The sequence below is a fragment of the Pholcus phalangioides genome, unplaced genomic scaffold (assembly GCF_987345545.1).
Source record: "Pholcus phalangioides strain wild (caught in Gottingen) unplaced genomic scaffold, Ppha-v1.0 ptg000020l_1, whole genome shotgun sequence".
Taxonomy (NCBI): domain Eukaryota; kingdom Metazoa; phylum Arthropoda; class Arachnida; order Araneae; family Pholcidae; genus Pholcus; species Pholcus phalangioides.
Window position 1 is genome coordinate 12,868,652 of NW_028301613.1, and position 20,530 is coordinate 12,889,181.

General features: G+C 38.8%; 3 non-coding genes across 3 annotated transcripts; all 3 read right to left on the reverse strand.

The window, feature by feature from the left end:
* Window positions 1-1,240: 1,240 nt before the first annotated feature.
* TRNAT-GGU (transfer RNA threonine (anticodon GGU)) lies at window positions 1,241-1,314 on the reverse strand. The gene has a single exon. It is a non-coding gene; the product is annotated as a tRNA-Thr (tRNA).
* A 206-nt stretch (window positions 1,315-1,520) lies between these two features.
* TRNAT-GGU (transfer RNA threonine (anticodon GGU)) lies at window positions 1,521-1,594 on the reverse strand. Its single transcript has one exon. It is a non-coding gene; the product is annotated as a tRNA-Thr (tRNA).
* Window positions 1,595-1,800: 206 nt separating this feature from the next.
* TRNAT-GGU (transfer RNA threonine (anticodon GGU)) lies at window positions 1,801-1,874 on the reverse strand. Its single transcript has one exon. It is a non-coding gene; the product is annotated as a tRNA-Thr (tRNA).
* Window positions 1,875-20,530: the final 18,656 nt, after the last annotated feature.

Sequence of the window (20,530 nt, forward strand, 5' to 3'; positions counted from 1 at the left end):
AGTTTCCAGCCTAGGGGCCCTGCTCCAGGATGTGAGAGCCCCCAAAGCAGAATGTGCCGAAATCTGTGACGTACGTCGCAGAACAATTCCCCGTCGCGGAACAGTGCTAAATATTCTGCTTTGGGGGTGGGAGCCATGGGGGTAAACCATCAGGGAGGGAAAATAAAATCATTCTATTGGGGGATTGCTTTGCTCGAATTTATATTAATAGGGAATCGGAAGATAAGTGTCTGAGAGAGAGTCTCATTTTTGCTTTAAATTTAATGGGAAGATATTATTGAAAGAGCAAAGATTTTTTTTAAGGAAATGGAAAATCAATCAGAAGGGAATTCATAGATTGATTTATTAGTAAATATATAAATGTGTGCCTCTAACTTTTAATTACAGTGGATCCTGCTTATAACGTTTTTCAAAAAACTGTCATAAAGAACGTAAGCAGGAAAACACTTTAAACAGGAAATGTTAATGAGAATTATTTAGAGTTGGGACAATGAAAATAAGTCGTACCAAGTGGAAAAACGTTTTAAATGGGAACGTTATAAGCAGGATCAACTGTATATTTGTTTTAGATTTATTACATGTGTTAAAATTCCACATGTTCAATTCTCAATCTTTTCCTACTAGTAGACAATGAAAGTACATGAACCTTTGAATAGAACATGTTTTTAGAAATGAATTATTTATTTGATTCACAGATACTACTGTAATTAATTTACCTGCGTCCCAGGACCCAGGTTATTCGAAAAATGTGGGTCCTTTTTGAGTGAAAATGGGTCCCTCTAAAAAAAAAGTGTCTTGAAAAAATTATGCCCCCCCCCATAATTCACTGGTATTTCTATGAATTTTCTTCCAGCATACTCCAGGTCTTCGATCACCCGTTTATATTTTTCCGTTGAGACTGAGCGGTGGGTCATGTTCTGGGTAAGAGAAGAAGGTATCTGTGAATTAAGTAATTCATTTCTAAAAATATGTTCTATCCAAAGGTTCATTTACTTTCATTGTCTATTAGTTGGAAAAGCTTGCAAAGAAGCTCATTAGCACTGAGAATTTAACATAGGGAATTCCATACATGTAATAAATCTGAAACAAATATACAGTTGATCCCGCTTATAATGTTTCTCTCATTTAGAACGTTTTTCCACTTAGTGCAACTTATTTTCATGTTCCTAACAATTCTCATTAAGGAAACTGTTTTTTTCCGGATATTATGCTGAGGTGAGCTCGGAAAGAAAAGTCACCACGTCTCCACCGGGACTCGAACCCAGGCCCTCTTGCATACCGGGCAAGCATGCTACCATCTACACCACTGGAGACTCATGAATCTTCCTTCCTAATTTCACGCACTGTGTCGTGAGGCGCTGAAGTAGAGGCATTAGTAGCCTCTCTTAACTTCAGGAAATGGTCCCCGGGTGGGACGGTTTAGAGAGATATAGATGGCTTTTTTTCTCAGCCAGAGATATCAAGGAAACTGTTTTTTTCCGGATATTATGCTGAGGTGAGCTCGGAAAGAAAAGTCACCACGTCTCCACCGGGACTCGAACCCAGGCCCTCTTGCATACCGGGCAAGCATGCTACCATCTACACCACTGGAGACTCATGAATCTTCCTTCCTAATTTCACGCACTGTGTCGTGAGGCGCTGAAGTAGAGGCATTAGTAGCCTCTCTTAACTTCAGGAAATGGTCCCCGGGTGGGACGGTTTAGAGAGATATAGATGGCTTTTTTTCTCAGCCAGAGATATCAAGGAAACTGTTTTTTTCCGGATATTATGCTGAGGTGAGCTCGGAAAGAAAAGTCACCACGTCTCCACCGGGACTCGAACCCAGGCCCTCTTGCATACCGGGCAAGCATGCTACCATCTACACCACTGGAGACTCATGAATCTTCCTAATTTCACGCACTGTGTCGTGAGGCGCTGAAGTAGAGGCATTAGTAGCCTCTCTTAACTTCAGGAAATGGTCCCCGGGTGGGACGGTTTAGAGAGATATAGATGGCTTTTTTTCTCAGCCAGAGATATCAAGGAAACTGTTTTTTTCCGGATATTATGCTGAGGTGAGCTCTGAAAGAAAAGTCACCACGTCTCCGCCGGGAAATTAGGAAAGAAGATTCATGAGTCTCCAGTGGTGTAGATGGTAGCATGCTTGCCCGGTATGCAAGAGGGCCTGGGTTCGAGTCCCGGCAGAGGCGTGGTGACTTTTCTTTCCGAGCTCACCTCAGCATAATATCCGGAAAAAAACAGTTTCCTTGATATCTCTGGCTGAGAAAAAAAAGCCATCTATATCTCTCTAATTCTCATTAAGATTTCTTATTTACGTTTTTTGTGACGGTTTTTGAAAAACGTTTAACAATTAGAGCACACATTTATATATCTACTAATAAATCAATCTATAAATTCCCTTCTGATTGATTTCACAATTCGTTAAAAATCTTAGCACTTTCAATATCTTTTGATCAAATTTAAAGGGGGGGCGCGGTAGCCCAGGTCGATAAGATATTCGCCTAAAGTACCAAAGGATGTGTCGCGAGTTCGATACCCGGTTCGTCCTTGTCAGAAAATTTTCCTGACACGGGTACAGCAGAAACGGCAACATGACCACAGAAAAAATTGCTACCGCAGGGAGTCCCCCATCGAGGGGTTAGCACACTAACCTCTCGATGAGTGTAAAAAACTAGCCGGCTGTTCGGAATCGGCAATAAATGGTAGGTCCCGGTCTAATTAGCCCTCATGTGCAGAAAATGATTGTGGTTCGACAAAAATGATCAAATTTAAAGCAAATTAGATTTGCTCTGTCCTCTCAGACACTTATCTTCTGATTCCCTATTCATACACTACTACTTTACCGCACACCAACTCTGGTCACATATCGCCATACAACAATTTCCAACCAGAGGAGTTGGGAGGGAAATGAGGGCTCCATCCATTGGTAGTCACCCCAGGCTCAGTTGGTAAAGAACTTGCTTCTCTGCATCTGGTTTCTTTTTCCCAGGTTACATTTGCATGCATGTTCTTTTTCTCATTTTAAATTTCAACAGGAATGATGTTCTAACGTTTGTGGAGTGACAGTTTCGAAACGCGCCAGCGTCTCATGTTAGACTATGCATTCTTTGATGGCAATTGTTTGTATTGGTGTGTACTATCACCTCTTTTCCCATCGTTTCTGAATCACCCTGTATATGTCATTCATGTTGTAAGGGGTTGTGTGGTTATTAAAATAAAATTAACTTTTTGTAATGTCCCCATGTGTCCTAAAATCCAATTAGAAAGTTGTTTCCTTGTCTCTCTTAATGCCAACAAAAAAAAATTCATGTTTCTAAGTGCAATATTCTCAAATATTCGAATTCAAGAAAATTTAAGAAAAAGAATAGCCTTAAATATGAGTAAAACGGTTTATCCTTACTGTTTCTGCCCAACTTTTCTATGTTTTTCGAATTTGAATATATCTGTGAATTTAGCAGTTAGAAGCGTGTGATGTTTTTGTTGGCATCAGGACAGACAGGGCAACCCCTTTCTGATTGGGTGTTTTGGGCACACACAGGGGTGGTATAAGTTTTACTTTAACTTCTTAACTCTTCACAGTATAGATGACATGATCTCAGTTCTACACGTTATTTGGAAACTTTCTAATTAGAAGTATTCCTCTAGGACTGACGGTTTGCTAGCAAAATGTCATAAGCCTTGTTAATGGTCATTCAAGTATTACGCCAACATTGATGGGAGAAAGGAAGTTTTAGGTATTGATGACAAGGGGGGAGGGGGTGTTTGAATGATGCTCACATGTCATAAACCACTCTTTATAAAAAATCTCCGTGTGCCAAAATGAAAAACATTCCCTAGTTTATAGGTAACTTGAACTAACATTCTCCCAATTGATAAGTCCTCTTTAGCCTGCAGCCCGGTTACATTTAGTTTTGAAGCAGAAGGCTCAGTCAAACATATGACTGAAAATTAATGGGGGAGAGGGAGAAAGGAAACGGCCAATCACTCGTGGTCAGTATGAATGATATCGGGGCCCGGTGGTTAAGAAACAGTGCTTTATAGAGCCACGTTAGTGATCTCTAAATGTTTTGTGGATCCTTCAAGTGCTCTAAAACTGCCACATGTCACCACTTAAGGGAGCTAAATATGGCGCAAACTAAGAGTTCTGGAACTGTGCCGCAGGTCTACTTGAGTGATCTGAAAATGTGCTGTAGACTGCTTAAATGCTGTGTAATTGTGCCATGGGTCACTTGTAAATCTGTAAATGTGCCGCGTGGTTCATTTTTACAAAATTATATGAGAGGTGGCTGGCAATTTCTTAAACAGAAATGAGAATTCTTAGCTTTTAAATGACATTGAAATTGCCTAATAACATGCAAAGGTATTTTGTTCCGAAATTTTTTTCAACATATTTTTTGCATGAAAAAACTTTTTTTTGATCGTCTGGGAGGGGGGGGGGGCATAGAAGGTTCGTACCGCTCATATGTCACCTGATACCAATATGCATTAAGAGGTAGGGGGCAGAGCTGACTAAACTTTGCTGGCAAGGGAGGGGAGGTCAAAAATGGCTAGAAATCTGCTGACGTAATTCCTGAAGGGCTCTTTACCTATGAACCGTGTATATCCTCCAAGTGAGAAAAAAATCCTGAAACCATAGTTTTTTTACAATAAAGCAAAGTATAGTGTTGATTAGATGGCTCGAAAGCATTCCATGTGCATATCATTCACTTTGCCAAAGTGTGTTTGCACAACATTTGTTGTAGCTCAAAGTAATGCGTGGTCGATTTGTGTAGAATAAATAACTAAAACCTGCAAAGTTGATTTCCATTGTGTTGAAATTAATTTAAAAAGCTTACAGACACTTATTTGTTCAGTAATCAGAATTTCGCTAACAAAAACAAGCGTTATTGTACCAGGAAAAAGGCAGAGGTGTCTCATCCCACAATGCTTACAAGTTCTATTTCAGCAAAACATATTCCACATGATGTCCATCATTTTCAGCTACCATTTAAAATCACAAGATGGCATGCTCCACAGTTGTCCCCGTACTTGCCCTCTGCAGAAAGTTTCTTCCTGAGCGTTTAAATAACAATCCTGTTTATTTGAATTTCATTATCATATTTGGAAGGTTTTTAACTGGTTTTACCTTTTCAAAATTCCTTCATTGTTCAAAATTTCTGGGAGCAGCTACTGCAACGTCAGTGTTCAGTAAACAATTCGCGCTAGCAAAGCGCTATGATCTTGTAAACCTAAGGCCATTGTGAGTAGCATAGGCGTACACAGAATTTTCTCAAAGGGGGTTCAATTTTTTGTTTTTCTCGGGGTTTTACATTTTTTCCTGCAAAATAACACTAATTCAAAGTAATATGCCTTCTGGTGGTGTTGATGTTAGGAACTATTTTTTTTCTGAAAGAAATTTCCATCTCTTTATTAAGTCATCTGTAAGATTTCAAAATTTTGTTAATGACTGGTTTCGGCTGTAGGAAGCTTTGAAATAGGGTTCTTAAATTGTGGACAGACACCCTGTATAATATCTTAGACCAAGTACGGGATCAAAATTTAGAATAAAACACTCTAGACTGCAGGTTCTCGAACTGTGTGCCGGCAACCTTTGTCAAGGGTGCTGTGGAGTTGCGGCTCTGAGGCAAAAAAAATTCTTTAGGTAGGTTATAAATAAAACCGTGATTACAGAATATAAACCTTTCTGAGTTATTTGAAAGGCTGGGAATACATACACGGCACTATGCGTTTTCCCAGTGTATATGACAGCTGACTAGTATTTACAGGGGAAATTAGCGAACATGTAATGAGCGGAAACGGACTACAATGGGATAAGGGGTGGCAAAAAACTACAAATCTATCTCTACATAATGAGTGAGGAACTAGTTCAGTGAGAGAACAAAATGGTTTGCAAACATTCAAGTGACTGAAATTGTGATCAAATAGTGACTTGGAGCGTGTACAAGAAATGGAGTAATAAGAATGTCCCAGAACAGCGTATCTCAACCTATGGTTTGGATTGATCGCAGGCAGAATTGATAATTCGATTCTGAACTGAATGAAAAATTATTCAGTTGTTGTAATTGATATTAATAATATCCACATGAGCTCGAAAAAAAATTGTACCTTCAGACTTAGGTCTGCCATACCTCATTAAATGGGCTAAAGTGCGAGAAATTGTGATCCTAAATAGGGGGGATACAAAAAATGCAGTTTATGAAGAATGTCAAATTACCTCGCTGATTACCAACAAATTGGCAAAGGATGGGAAAAATAAAGGCCGTTACAAATCACAGTAAACAAAATTGTATTTCAGGGAAAAAATTAAAAGGGCTTGATGACCATATTTCATTGCCAAAAAATTTCGAATGGAAACAAAAAATGTTGTTCATTTCCGATTATAGTAAACATTACAAATTCAAATAACGATCACTGAAAAAACGACAAAATGCAGGGGGGGAATCCAGCCAGAATTTGGGTTTGTTTCCCGGACCCTTCATAAAAATCCGGATTTGAAAAACTCTTCACAAGGAAGAAAATTGCCAAAAAAAGGGATTATACTATCGCTGCTCCAAAAAAAAAATCTCATCCTTTGTAATATAAATTCCATTATCTGAGCTGACAACGTTTAAATTTGTGTCTTTCAGGGAAAAAAGTAAATTTAAAATTCTTTTATGTATATGTGGAGGAAAAAGCCTCGTTATTCATTAAAAATTTTCGTATGTGTGTCAAATATTCTATCGACGAAGATCCACAAGAAATCAATATTCACTTCTATAATCAGTGACAAATTTCATTACTTCCCACCTTCTCTCTGCTTGCTTATTTCAAGAGACTTGGACACATATTCCCCCCCCCCCCCCACTGTAATTAGTGACGACTAGATTTCAATAAGACAAAAACGTCACATCCAGCCTATTCTGGCCAAGTATTGCGATTTCCGCTGATTCAATGTAATATGAAGTTAGTTCAAAAAAAGTATCTGATCATAATTTTTCATGCCTAAAAACAGTGAAGCTAGGAAGGTGTGATTTGGTGCACGTATGTAGACGATACTAATGCGCATACTTGAATTTTTTCTGTGCTTGCAGGAGCTGCCAGTCGCTGGCTGATAGTCAGTGAGTGAGGAAATGTAAGCTAGCACCATCAGATTTTTGTTTTTGAAAAAATGGCAGAAAACGACTATACTGCATTAAATTTTGGTTAATTAGAGCTTGGTCATTCCCGAATGGAAACAAACCGCAAGATTCAATAGGCCTTGGGGGGTGATAAGAAGCAATGGGCACCACAGATAAGGGACTGATTTAACCGCTTCAAAGATGGCGCGTATCAGTGAAGAGCAGTCATACTATCTTCCACTCCAGCGGCGTGGCACAACCGAGGAGTACCACCAAGAGATTCCGAGTCACCTACGTGATGCTGTGGGTAATTGGCAGCTCCATCGCAATAACTCATTCACCGATTCTTTGCATTTGGTTCAGCGTTTCAGGCAAAACATGCCTGTGCTTCATCAGGCTCCCCTATTCTCCCGGCATGGTTCTGTGTTACTTATGGCTCTTGCTGAAGCTGGAAATGCTCTTGGAAAGGGACCAGATTTTCAGTCATGAAAATCTAACAGCACTCACACTTCCGCACTCATCAGCTATCGGGAAGAGGGACTAATATTGCAATATAGGTGATTATCATTATAGAGGGTAATTATATATTTATAATTTTCACAATTTTCAATGTATGTGAAAAATTTTAACATGCATTTTATGTATGCATACATCACATCCATCCAGTGCAATCAGTCGGGCAGAACAAATTGTGTAAGTTCTATGAACCATCCCGTATTTTACAGGACAGCAAAATTTATATTATTGGACTCTTGGAAGGGGCAATTATTCCTATCCTTTCCCCTACTGCAGGGGTGGCCAACTTGCCACTGTATCACTACGCCATGGTATCAGGAGTGGTACGCAAAGACTTTTTTTTTCTTCAAAAATTAAAGAAATGGTATTTCATTTTTTAATCTAACAAATCCTTGCCAATAATTCAGAACAATTCTTTTCTTGTTTTAATTACAATTTTTATTCTGTGGGTTTCTGTTTGGATTTCTGTCTTTGGTGGTCGTCATAGTTACTGGATGCCTCGCACAGGATTCAGGGATCTCTGCATATAGAGGGCATTGCATTATTCAGGGGCATAGCCAGAAATTTTGTTCGTGGGGGACCAAAGTGATAGAACAATAGATTTGACCATCTTTTTCCATTTTTAGTCCCCCTATGCCCTTGGCATTATTCATCCGTGAATTCCTAGAAGGTGGGGGGGGGGGAGGTCAGCCTTCTTGCAAAGTTTATTGGGGGAGGAGAGAGCAAGCAGCCTGAGCCCTCATGTTCCAGTACCCGTGCCAAGGCCATAGGGGGAGGGGGAACTTGGGGGGCAAAATGTGAGAAAATTACCAAAAAGAGGTAAAAGATGGCCAAATCTATGGTTCTATCACTGGTCCAGCTTCCAACGAAATTTCTGGCTACAGGCCCATGCCCAATAAAGTGTAGATAAGATTAATTCCTGGAAGCTGAAGTGCTTACGTTGCTTCTTGCAACAGATCAGCCTAGGTTACTCGGGGTTGGTAAGATAAACTTCTATCAATATACAATCTGCATTGTGGTAATCAAATATACGACTCAAAAATGAAAGCAGTTCTAAATGCAAAAGAGTGACAAGAACAGTATTTTTTTTAGGGGGGTGAGGAAAATGCCCATGTCCCTCTAAAACAAGTTTCATGGTCTTGGTGATAATTCTCAGAGTGGCACGCGCACCGAAAGTAATCTCAATTGTAACATGCCGTGGAAGAGGGTTGGCCACCCGTGCCCTACTGGATCCATGTCTGAGCGAAGGCAATTAACTTCAGCTGGGAATGGAGTGAAGACAGAGATCTTCAGATTCAAAAGGAGCGGAGGTAGACATCTTCAGCTGTAAATGAAACAGGGACAGACATCTTCAGCTGTGAATGGGGCTGAGGCAAGCAGATCCAGGTCGATGTGTTGGAGAAGTGGCTTATTGTGTAGACGCATTGGATCATCCTACATTTTACGGGACATAAATTTACTCCATACTCTGCTTCTTGGGAGGGGTGAGCACCCTCTTTGGATCCGCACTTGTATCCTGCTTGAGATTTTTTCTCGTAAAAAGATTATTTTCAGTATCCCAATTTTTTCTCTCCTGTTTAGAAAAAAAAGTCATTTTTCAAACATTCCTCCCTTTAATATATTTTCGCTGTATAATCCGTCAGTAGCATCTTAAGCGGTATCCGCTGTTTCTGATAACATGTATAAAACATTTTTTTAGCCTTCCAGCAAGCACAGTGACCACTGCTTAGTTCTTTGAGAAACTATTGCTGCTGGCAGGACCACTGGAATAATCAAACTAATAATAAATTACATGCAATCAAGTCCACAATCGCCCATTGGCATTTAGGCAGCAGGACGAATAGGAAAGAGGAACTCCTACTCTCTCGGTTACACATAGGTCCCAAAGCAGAATGTTTTGCATTATTCTGCAACGAGCCTTCAGCTGACCTGAAATGTTCTGCAGTAAAAATTTCCATCGCTGTGGTAGTCAAGTGGTCATAGTGACGGATTCGCATAGCGAGGATCTGAGTTCAAACCTCCACCGTTGCTGCAGTTGTGGTTGGCGAAAGTCGGTTTTCTGTGGTTCCCAACTTCGAGGTGTGAATGCAAGCCAATCTCCCCATTAAAAAAGTCTCGCCGCAGAGAGTAACAGTATAATTACTCATTCATTACACTTCAATCACTACGAGTTGAGAAAAAAAACTCATAGTTTAAAAAAAATTGATTGCAGATGGCAGCACTGCACATAACAAGCATTACGCAGAAACAAACTTCAAGGAAAGGTTCACTATACATACACACATTCCAACATGTACCAATTCATTAGAAGTTCTGCAGAGAAATATGGACGAGATGCATGTCTGGTTTAGTAGCAGTAGTAAAAATTCCCATAATGATGTTTTCAACATATTTCTTAAAACTTCTTGCAGTTTGTTCTGCAGTAGCACTGATTGTTCTGCAATGTATGCAGTGCCGTAACTAGGATTTTTGCCGCCCCCAACAACTTAATAATTTTGTAATGGGGTGTTCTTTGTTCCCACCTAAAACTGCCGTCTGGGGCAGTTGTTGCCTCCTCTGCCCCCTCCCTCTAGTTCCGTTCTTGAATGTATGTCACAGATTTTGGTAGATTCTGCTTTGGGGCGAAGTTGCCTTACTCCTTCATATCGTTTGCTGACAGAAAGTCAACCCGAGTGCCCACATGGTCAAAGTCTATTGACCATTGCTCATGGTTTTTAGTTCACATCATATTGTCATCATTTTACGACTGCTTTTGATCAGAATCAACAATCACATTTAGTGATATTTTTTATCTGACCGCTGCGATTCATCTCACATTTTTGAATTCATTAAAGCCATTGGTTTTAATGACAAGTTATAGTGTTTTTACAGTCTGTCATTGCTTTTGACATTTCACAGATCATTTGGTTTTGCCATACACCTGTTTTATTTTTCTGAAGTTCAATTAGCTCTAGTCATTTTGTTTATAATAAACCCTTAGTTTTGGCACAGTTTGACCAAGATAACTAAAATCTAATTCGGAGAGCGCACATATGCAGGAGATACGAGCTGCTCTCTCTCATCTTTCCTCTGTGTATCTCCTACATACCTGCATCTACTGGAGGGTTAAATCTCTTTTGAACATTATACCTGGACATCACTCTATAGATTACTAAAATCACTGAAGTTCATAGGCATATGCAGGATTTTCTGGAGGATGGGGGGGGGGCCTTGTTGTTTTTTCTTACAAAATAACACTATAATCTCAGCTCTGGATTATAGCAAACTTCCTTCCCCCTTGCGCATGTCACACCCCGTCACCAAACATCAAAGATATGTATGGTTGACCGTGTTGGGTAGAACTTGTGTTGAGCATGATGGAATGTTGTAGTGGTCTTTCATTTTCTAATCATCCTGTATGTCTGAAGAATTTCATGTATGTAAAGGTGCATCTTCACTGCTTGGGTTTGCTGAATTTGCTGACGCTCACAAGCAATGTGGATAGGCAAGCATAGGCGGAGATAGGCTTCAAATAATGGAGGGACACAACAATGTCAATTCATATATATGCATATACATTAGATCAGTTGGCTCAGTCATTGAAGCTGAGGTATCCCCCCCACACCCGTACCTCCACCCCTGATGCCAAGTCGTGAGATAAGCTACTTGCGATACATCCAGATCGGTAACTTGAATTTGGTAGAGGAGAAAGGGGACTGAAACAATTTCTTTGCCACCTTCACTGTAGAAGTCTGATTTAATTTCTGGTTTTTCCCCCCTTACATTTGCTGCATCCTTAAAATTGCCTCCCACTAATTCCAGTCCTGGGTATGTCAAAGATGTCCATCTCAAGCCACCTGAGTTTACCCCTTCTTCCACTTAGAATGGAGTGCCATTCTGTTCTGCATTTTTCCAAGGTACAACATCGCTTATTCAAGGAAACTACCTGATGCCAAACCTTATCAAGGGGCTTTTCTTCTCCTTCCAAATTTTACACGATTGTTTTTTTGTTGTTATGACTCTTGAGGGGCGTGTACTCACAGAGGCTATTCTGTGACTACGGCAGCAGTGTGGAACGCAAACTAAACGAGAAGCCAAAACTAAACTAATGTCTCCCTGTTTAGGGTGTGGATCCATATTACACTGGTGTACAAAAATTAAGGATGAAGCTGGAAAATTAAAGTCGAGTACTCTTTATGGATGAAAACAGATTTAGTCTGACTAGCAATTCTGGACGCATATATATTTGGAGAGAGCGGGGAACACACAATAACCCCCTCCAACATCATCAAAAGGGACCGGTTTGGAGGTGGTGTTCTCATTTGGGGAAGGTATCATGCTTGGTACCCGTACATTTTCCAAGGTGGTTCAGTCACTGGTGCCTGATCTATTGTACCAAGGTTGTCCTTCCTCACATGCATCATTTTAGGGGTGCTATGGTTTCTCAGTTCCTCTTCATGGATGACAATACTACACTTCGTCCTACAGTGGCGATCACAGAGTTGTTGGAGAGTGAAGATATTCAACACATCGATTGGCTGGCAAGATTCCGAATCTAAGTCCAACCTAACACATGTAGGACACTCTAGGGAGATGCTTGGCAGCACATCACCAGCTGCCAACAATGATTCCTGAGCTGCGATTGGCGCTGCAACAGGAATGGGCAGCAATGCCTCAACAGCTCGTTGATAATCTTGTACTCAGCATGGGCAGACGATGTAAATCTTGCATAGCAGTCAGGAGTGATCTAAAGGCTGGACCTACTAAAGGCTGGATTTTCCTTGCTAGTCACTTGTCACATGGATGTTTGTCTTCTGTCCAATTGCGCTGGAAGCCAAATTTTCAATAAAGTTCCTTTTTATCCTTTGAATTTCTTTTTTTGGAAAATTTTGTTTACTTTTCCCATTTTCTTACGTCTTGCTGATATTATGGTATCCCCCACACATACTCAATGCATGTCTCATCAGTTTCAAATTCTGTCGCAATTCATTTTTGGTCTGAAAATGTTTATTTCCGGTTATGATTTCCAAACTTGTTTCAAAATTTATGTTGAGATTTCTGGGTTTTTTAATGGTACTTGCAGAAGAGAGCATTTTCAATTAACTCTATTTTCAGAATGCTGCATAAATCAAGTAATCCCTTTTTGCTTCTGAGATGTTGAAGGCTGCTTATCGTTAGTGTATAAACTGGTGTGAGTATATGTAGTTGGGCATAGTCACAGTCAAGTTATCAGGTATTCACGTGATAGACAACCCCAAGGATAATCATATGCATGGCCGCAACTAGATTCTTGATCAGCCGGGGCAACACCATCTATAGCAGAAGGCCTCCGCGCGAACCTCCTGACGTCATTGAAAAAGGTAATCTCACCTATGGCCATTGCATATACTTCAAAAATGTATAGATGGCGCATACGTCGGCCTGCTATATGCGATGACCGCCTTCAGTGATGTAACTAGCTTCGCGTAAAGGTCTTCTGCTGAAGATGGTGTTGGTCGGGGCAAGCGCGCATTTTCGCGCCTCCTTGTAGTGTTAAAGGGTGGAATTTGCAGGTTAGGGGCTTGTCAGTAAGTTAAATTGCAGCTGTATGATCAGCTCGGAGCCCGGGTTCGTACCCCACCGGCAGAAGACCGAAAAATTGCTTATTTGTGGGTTCCCAACTTTGAGGAGTGAATGCGAGCCGATGCCCCCATTAAAAAGTCCCGCCACACAAGGTAACAGACCTGCAATGATGTACAAATATTCAATCATTACACTCACTTTACTCGTAGTGTTAAAAATAGATGGCAGCACTAAAACCATCACGCAGCATAACAATAGATGTGCACTTCCGGCATTCGGCAGTAAATTGTAAAGGGTGATAGACCGGGTTGTGGATGCTTTGAAAGAGAAACGTAAGTTACATGTTACTACCGTAATCTAAATTATTCTCCGCCACTCAGGCGGGGATTACAATATAAAAATTTGATCAAAGATCTTTTACAAAACTTGAAAAATGTAATCAATAAACATATCGGTTGCATTTTTCAAGTTTTATAAAAACTTTTACAGTAAACCCCGGCATATTTTAATCGCAGACACATTTCCTCTAATTGTTGCTGTCAATATAATTTTAACATACCACATTTGTCTTTCTCCGTAAAAGGCTAAGCGCAAATGGAGTCGCGAGTGGCGGGACCCGAGTGCGATGACATCACGCGTAGCGCGGGGGTGCGCATATTGGAACGCGTTCCCGGTGCACGAGTGTTTTCGGAAGGAAACGATTTCGGGGGCCCAGAACCTAGGCATTTGGGAGGCTTTCGGAGCCTGGATATTATATATTGGTCATTGAAGTTGATATTAAGGAAGACATAACAGTAATTAAAATATAAAGTACGGGAATGCGCTGAAAAATGTATATTAAAATACCGTATATAAAAACGTGAACAAGAAATAATAAAAAGTCAGGACTGATGACAATTCGAAATTAGAGAATAACTAAACTATTGAAAATTCAGATGTTTCTGATGAATTAGTCTTTAAAAACTAAAGGCGCATAAATTAATCAAAATTGAAAATGGATAAAAATTTTAATGAAAATATAGAATTTAAGAAAATTCAAAATTTAGAGTGAATCGCAATAAACTTAAAGATTATATAATTATAGATTGATATATATTACATAATTAACGGTTAATTATTATATAATATATATCTATAATTATATAATCTTTAATTTTATTGCGATTCACTCTAAATTTTGAATTTTCTTAAATTCTATATTTTCATTAAAATTTTTATCCATTTTCAATTTTGATTAATTTATGCGCCTTTAGTTTTTAAAGACTAATTCATCAGAAACATCTGAATTTTCAATAGTTTAGTTATTCTCTAATTTCGAATTGTCATCAGTCCTGACTTTTTATTATTTCTTGTTCACGTTTTTATAACTTGTTCCGTTAATAACGGAAATTGGAATCAATGAATATTCCGGAATTAATGGAATTTTTCCGATATTAATCTCATAATGAATGAAAATTTGGAACTTGTGAAAAGTTAAAACAAATGTGAAAGGATTGATCACAATTTAAAATTAATAAATAATTGCGAACTTCTGAAAATTCATATTTAATGGAAAACTAGATTAATGTAACACCAGGAATTAGTGAAATCAATAATTAAATTTCAGATCTAATGAAAAATTATTCCTCTATCGATCGATGAAATATCGTAATGAATATTCGGAATTAAAGCCGAATTCAGAAATTTAATGGAAATGATTTCGTAGGCTATTAAAAAAAAAAGTGGATTTTTCTCTAAAAATTTAAAATTATGGATGCATGAAAATTCAGAATTAATGATAATTTGAAAACAATCACAAAATTAGTGAAAATTCGATGTATCGACGAAAATTCCGAAATTAACGAATCCCATAATCAATTCCATAATGTATTCCGAATTGGCCGCAGAACAGGGTGCTGCCCTGCGTCGTGTCGTGATTTGCTCTTTGCCTAAGGGTTCACATAGTTTCTATAGTTTGTAGTCTACTCTGAGAACGGGGGGCAATCACACGACCCTCTGGGGGGGGGCAGAGTTCAATATACACTCAGATGCACATTCAAATTTTTCTATGACAATCAAATAATGAAATATGTGCCTATCTCATGAGGAAAAAGATTTTCATCTCACTGGGCTCCAGGCCAGGATTTCATGCGACCAATGGCCTCACATATTGCCCCTCATAGGCGGAGATGGACTTGAAAGTCTGGGGGTCACGATGACGATCATGTCAATTCATATGTACGCAAATACATTAGATCAGTGGGCTGGGTTTAGTGATGCGACTACATCGATTACGAACGAGAACATAACTGGCACTTTAATAATAAACATCCGGCCTACACATATGTTGCCATAACAACCGAAACGACATTCGAATGCCATACTGTTGCCATTCCGCGACTCGTTATAATAATAATGATGGTACATTAATAACATCTTCAACAGGCTGAACCTTTGACGCTGTATACGGGAGGGCCGTATCTCCGCCCATGGGGCCATAGACGGAGATAGACTTGGAAGTCTGGGGGGAAGTCTGATACATTAGATCAGTCGACTCCACCTTTGACGCTGGGCACCCCCCCCCCCGTATCCCCGCCCATGCATGGGGCCCCTATAGTCCGTTTCAGGTTAACTTTGCAGTGAAGGGGAAGCTACGAGGGAACCGCATCACTCGTTGCTATGGGAGCGAAAGCCTCGGTAAGGTATGGCCGATTCTCGCCAATCTCACTGAGAAAAATATGTTTTACGTGTAACGTAATTGCACAGTTAAATTAGTAATAATTATAGAATTAAAAGAAAACCACTGCCGATACTTTCAGAAATTAAAGTGAGGTTTTTGAAATCATTTGTTTTGTTTTTTGATTAGAAAATGTTTTAAAATTTAGAAAAAAATAATTATCTTCTATCAGCGTGTCACTTTTCATTGATGTGCCGTAAGTAACATTAAAAATTTCAAAAAAATCATATATTTTTCTGCAATATTTCCCTTCCCTCAGCTGAAATTTATTTACGAAAAAAAATCTAAACAATATTATGAAAGCAACGTGTAATTTTAAAATACTGTATATTAACCATGGCTCTCAAAAACTTGGGGATTTTTAATTTTTTCTTCAATTTATATGGAAAAAATTAATGTTAAATAAATTAAGAAGAAGCAGGTTAACTCTGTTTTCACGTGTAAATGCAGGAATAGCCCCAAATAATAATAATGATACGGAAAAGTTTAGAATTTTTTTACTCACTTTTCTTGCCGAAATTTCCGTCACTCGACCTCCCCCCCTTCCCCGAACGGTATACGTCGATGCCACTTGTTTTCCCGACTGCTTTAGTCTTTTGTTACGGTTGATGTGCTGCTCATGGTTATTACGGATTATTCTTATGGAGTTTTGTTTACAACGAATATTCAAAAACCAAAAATATAGTATTCAGGAATGGAAGAGCAGAGAACTTTAGCGTGGCTATCTCTGGTGAAAATTAAGACACAACTGTCACGTAACAGATGAAAGCCCAAACCACTGTGGATCCCCCCCCCCCCACTTATTGTATCTGAAAAGACGCTATAGGCAAGGGGCATGAGGAGAAACAGGTGGGTGGAAGATGGCGTCCGTTCGTGTGAATGGAAGTCGCGACTCTGTCAACACTCTCCGTGATCGGAAACTAAAACTATCCCATAAACATGGCAAAAAATAAATAATTAAAAAAAGGAGGACCTATAACCAAAACTTCTGCACCCATAGAGGGCCTCACAAGTCACAATAGTATCGGCACTCTCGTGGAAGAGAAACACTTCTTGTAATCTATGAGTGAATATCTGAACTCACTGAAGCCTATTTTTAGGAGAAAATAAAACTGATTGAATATTCGTGTTTATGTAAGCCTATAGCTGCATGTAAAACTGAATGAAAAATTGTATCGTTATGGAAAATTCAACCAAATAACGAAGAAAAAAAAATGCATATATACAGTATATAATTGTGTAACGAATAAAAACACGACAGTGATATTGGCGGGGAAAATTTCTGGGATATCGCGCCAGAGTGTCGTTGCCGTTGCTATGGATTTTTAATAATGGTAACCAATATTTTTTACAATTTAAAAATTTTAAACAAGTAAACATCAGTTCAAAACGACTTTTTTTCAGTATTTTTTTCAAAATCATAGAAAAAATCGAAATATTCTGTATAAAGGTTCATCTTAAACCTCCGATATATGAGAACTATATTTTGCGGCGAAGGAATACACTCTCTACCTTTCTCTTCACTGCAAAGTTAACCTGAAACAGACTATAGATGGAATCTTTGACGTTTCCCGGTATAGTGAATTTATATTGTGAAAAATAATGGGAATCGCTCCGAGCTCGTCAATCCCACTATGGTCCTAATTATGTATGACGTATGTCTATAGCTTGAAATGCCAAGAAAAAAAAATAGAATCAATATTCTATTTTTATATATACTGCCTGTCGGACAAAATTGGTCGAAAGTCGTATTATGCGTGTTGCCAGGACCGGATTAAGCAAAATAAGCACATGCTTAGGGCATTATAATGCTACTTTAGTACTATAGTAAAAAAAAAGTAAATATAAATTTACTATAGTACTAAAGAGGTACCACAAAAAGATATCAAATGGTATTTTTTTTTAATGTATGATTTTTTTTCAACATCGATCATGCGATAGAATATCCTAAAATTTTAAGAACATTTGATTGTATAGTTGAAGATCATCACAAAAGCATGGCACAAAAGATGAGAAAATAATATTGCAAACTAGACCACACATGCACATTATTTTGCTGAGTTTTTTGATTAGCTTTTCACAATTTTCTTAAAGTACGCCCAGGGCTATCTTAACATTATCATACGCCCACATACAAAGCGATTTTTCTGAGAAATCACTACTACCTAGTTAAAAATTCATTCATTCATCAGCATTGATAAAAGTGATAATTCCAGAATTAATGAGATATAATTTCGGAATCAATGAAAGAAATAATTCCAGCATTAATAAAAGAAATAATTTCAGCATTAATAAAAGAAATAATTTCAGCATTCATGAAAGAAACAAATCCAGAATTGATGAAAGCAATTATTCCAGAAGTAATGAAAAATAATTAGTAAGGGAAATAATTCCAGAATTAATGAAAGAAATAATAAAGGAAATAATTCCAGAATTAATGAAAGAAATAATAAAGGAAATAATTTCAGAAATAATAAAGGAAATAATTTCAGAAATAATAAAGGAAATAATTTCAGAAATAATAAAGGAAATAATTTCAGAATTAATGAAAGAAAATTAAAGAAATAATAAAGGAAATAATTCTACAAAATTGATGAAAGAAAATTCAAGAAAGAAGGGAAATTTTCTCCAGAATTAATGGAGAAAAATCCAGAATTGATGACGGAAAATTCAAGAATTGATGAAAGAAATTATTCCAGTATTAACGAAATAAATAATTTAATATTTTTCTTTACCTTTCGATGAGTTCTCTATCCTTTTTTCGCAATATTTACACCGAACTGTATATTTCTATGGGCAAATTGCCACTTGGGAACTTTGTTTTCACTGAGTCACGTGATTTGATGCAAGCCTCAGAATCTCTGTCGTCTGCTTCTCTCCAGGTGATTTGTTTTGGACGTCTCCTTGTATCTCGAAAAAATTACTGAACTGGCAGTTTGAACTTCCAGTTCTGTTTGTGAGCCTAGCTTGTAGGGAACCGAACAAACCGATTGTCGTCTGCTCATTGAGAGGTTATTTGTTTTGGACGTCTCCTTATACTCAAATAAAATAACCGAACTTTCAGTTTGAACTTCCAGTTCAGTTCATGAGCTTTGTTTATAAGGAACTGAGCGGAATAAAGAATATAGGTTTTTTCTAATTTAAACTTCACCACCACATGAGTCACTTCTAAATTTGAGATTAGATGGCAGCAAATTACTATATGGTGGAGTGTGGAAAAATTCACATTTTACGATCTTACCTGTCGTCTGCTTGTGTAGAGGTCCTTTGTTTTGGATGTCTCCTTGGGTCTTGAAAAAACTACTGAACTGGGAGTTTGATCTTTCAGGTCAGTTTATAAGCTTTTTTATAACAATGATTCTCAACATGGGCGTTAACGCCTCCTGGGGGCGATGGAATGTTCCATGGGGGCGGTAGACGCTACGGGTATAGCATAGGATTCTATGGGTTAGATTGCGTTGGGGCGCTGAGAGAAAAAATTTCTGAAGAAGGGTGAGATGGTTTATTATAAGTATGGTTTTTATTAAGTATTCTAGATTATTAAATTAATTTTAATTCCCTGAAAATTGTTATTGCCATTGTGAATTCGCTGCAAATGCTACAAGGCAAAAAAAAAAACTGTTATAAAAAAACTTATAAATGCTGTCGTTTAAGAAAACCCTGCTTAAGCTAGGTCTAACCTAGAAGCAGGTTTTCTGTGCCGCGCGCAACGTGATCCGCCCTGCGTGACACGCCGTCCACTCACCAATAAGAAAAGCAGTACGACTGTTTTCCTAAACCGCGCAATACGGCTCACGACAACGTTTTACGTCAGGCATGATTGGCCGATTGCTTCTGGAAGAGTCAAATGCGTCGTGCGCCGCGCGTTTGCCGATGTTCTCTTCACTCCTGTGTGTTTGCTTTTTCTTCCCTTCAAACCGGAGCATGCAGACGACCGAGTAGCTGATTCCTGGGCAATATACTATAATATAGTCGCGCTGGTCTGATGCGCTTCGTTAGGAAAACGCAAATGCGTAGCTTGATTATGTAACACGTTTCTGCTGGAGCGAAATAGTCTAATTCGGTTTGCAAAAAACCTATTCCTAGGAGTAGAATTTCTGCGCTGTGTGCAGCGTGAAAATGCTGATTGGTTAAAAACCCGAAATTCAGGTTTTTCGACTAATCAGCGTTTTAACGCTGCACGCGCTGTAGAAACCTGCTCCTAGGGAAAGGTTTTCTACGGTGCGCTCAGCTGTGAAATCGCTGATTGGTTAAAAACCTGAATTTTACGTTTTTTAACCAATCAGCGTTTTTACGCTCCAGGTAACCTGCTCCTAGGAGCAGCTTTCCTGTGCCACGCGCAGCGTGATTCAATTTTCTTAACTAACTAACAAATCTGACATGTTGGGTTTTCCTGAGGCAAAATATTTAGTAGCCAGAAAATTTTTTCTCTCCTCACATACACACACTACACAAATTACACAAGCATATACTCCCTTGTCTTTTTCTCCGCATTGGCCCCCCCGCGGGCCTGTTCAGAGGGCAGCCAATGCTCGCAAACGAGCAGGTACTGCCAGAAACCGTGCCAGAACTTCCCAGCGTGATTCACCCAGCGCGATACGCCGCCCACTCACCACTAAGAAAAGCAGCATGACTGTTTTCTTACAGAACGCAATACGCCTCA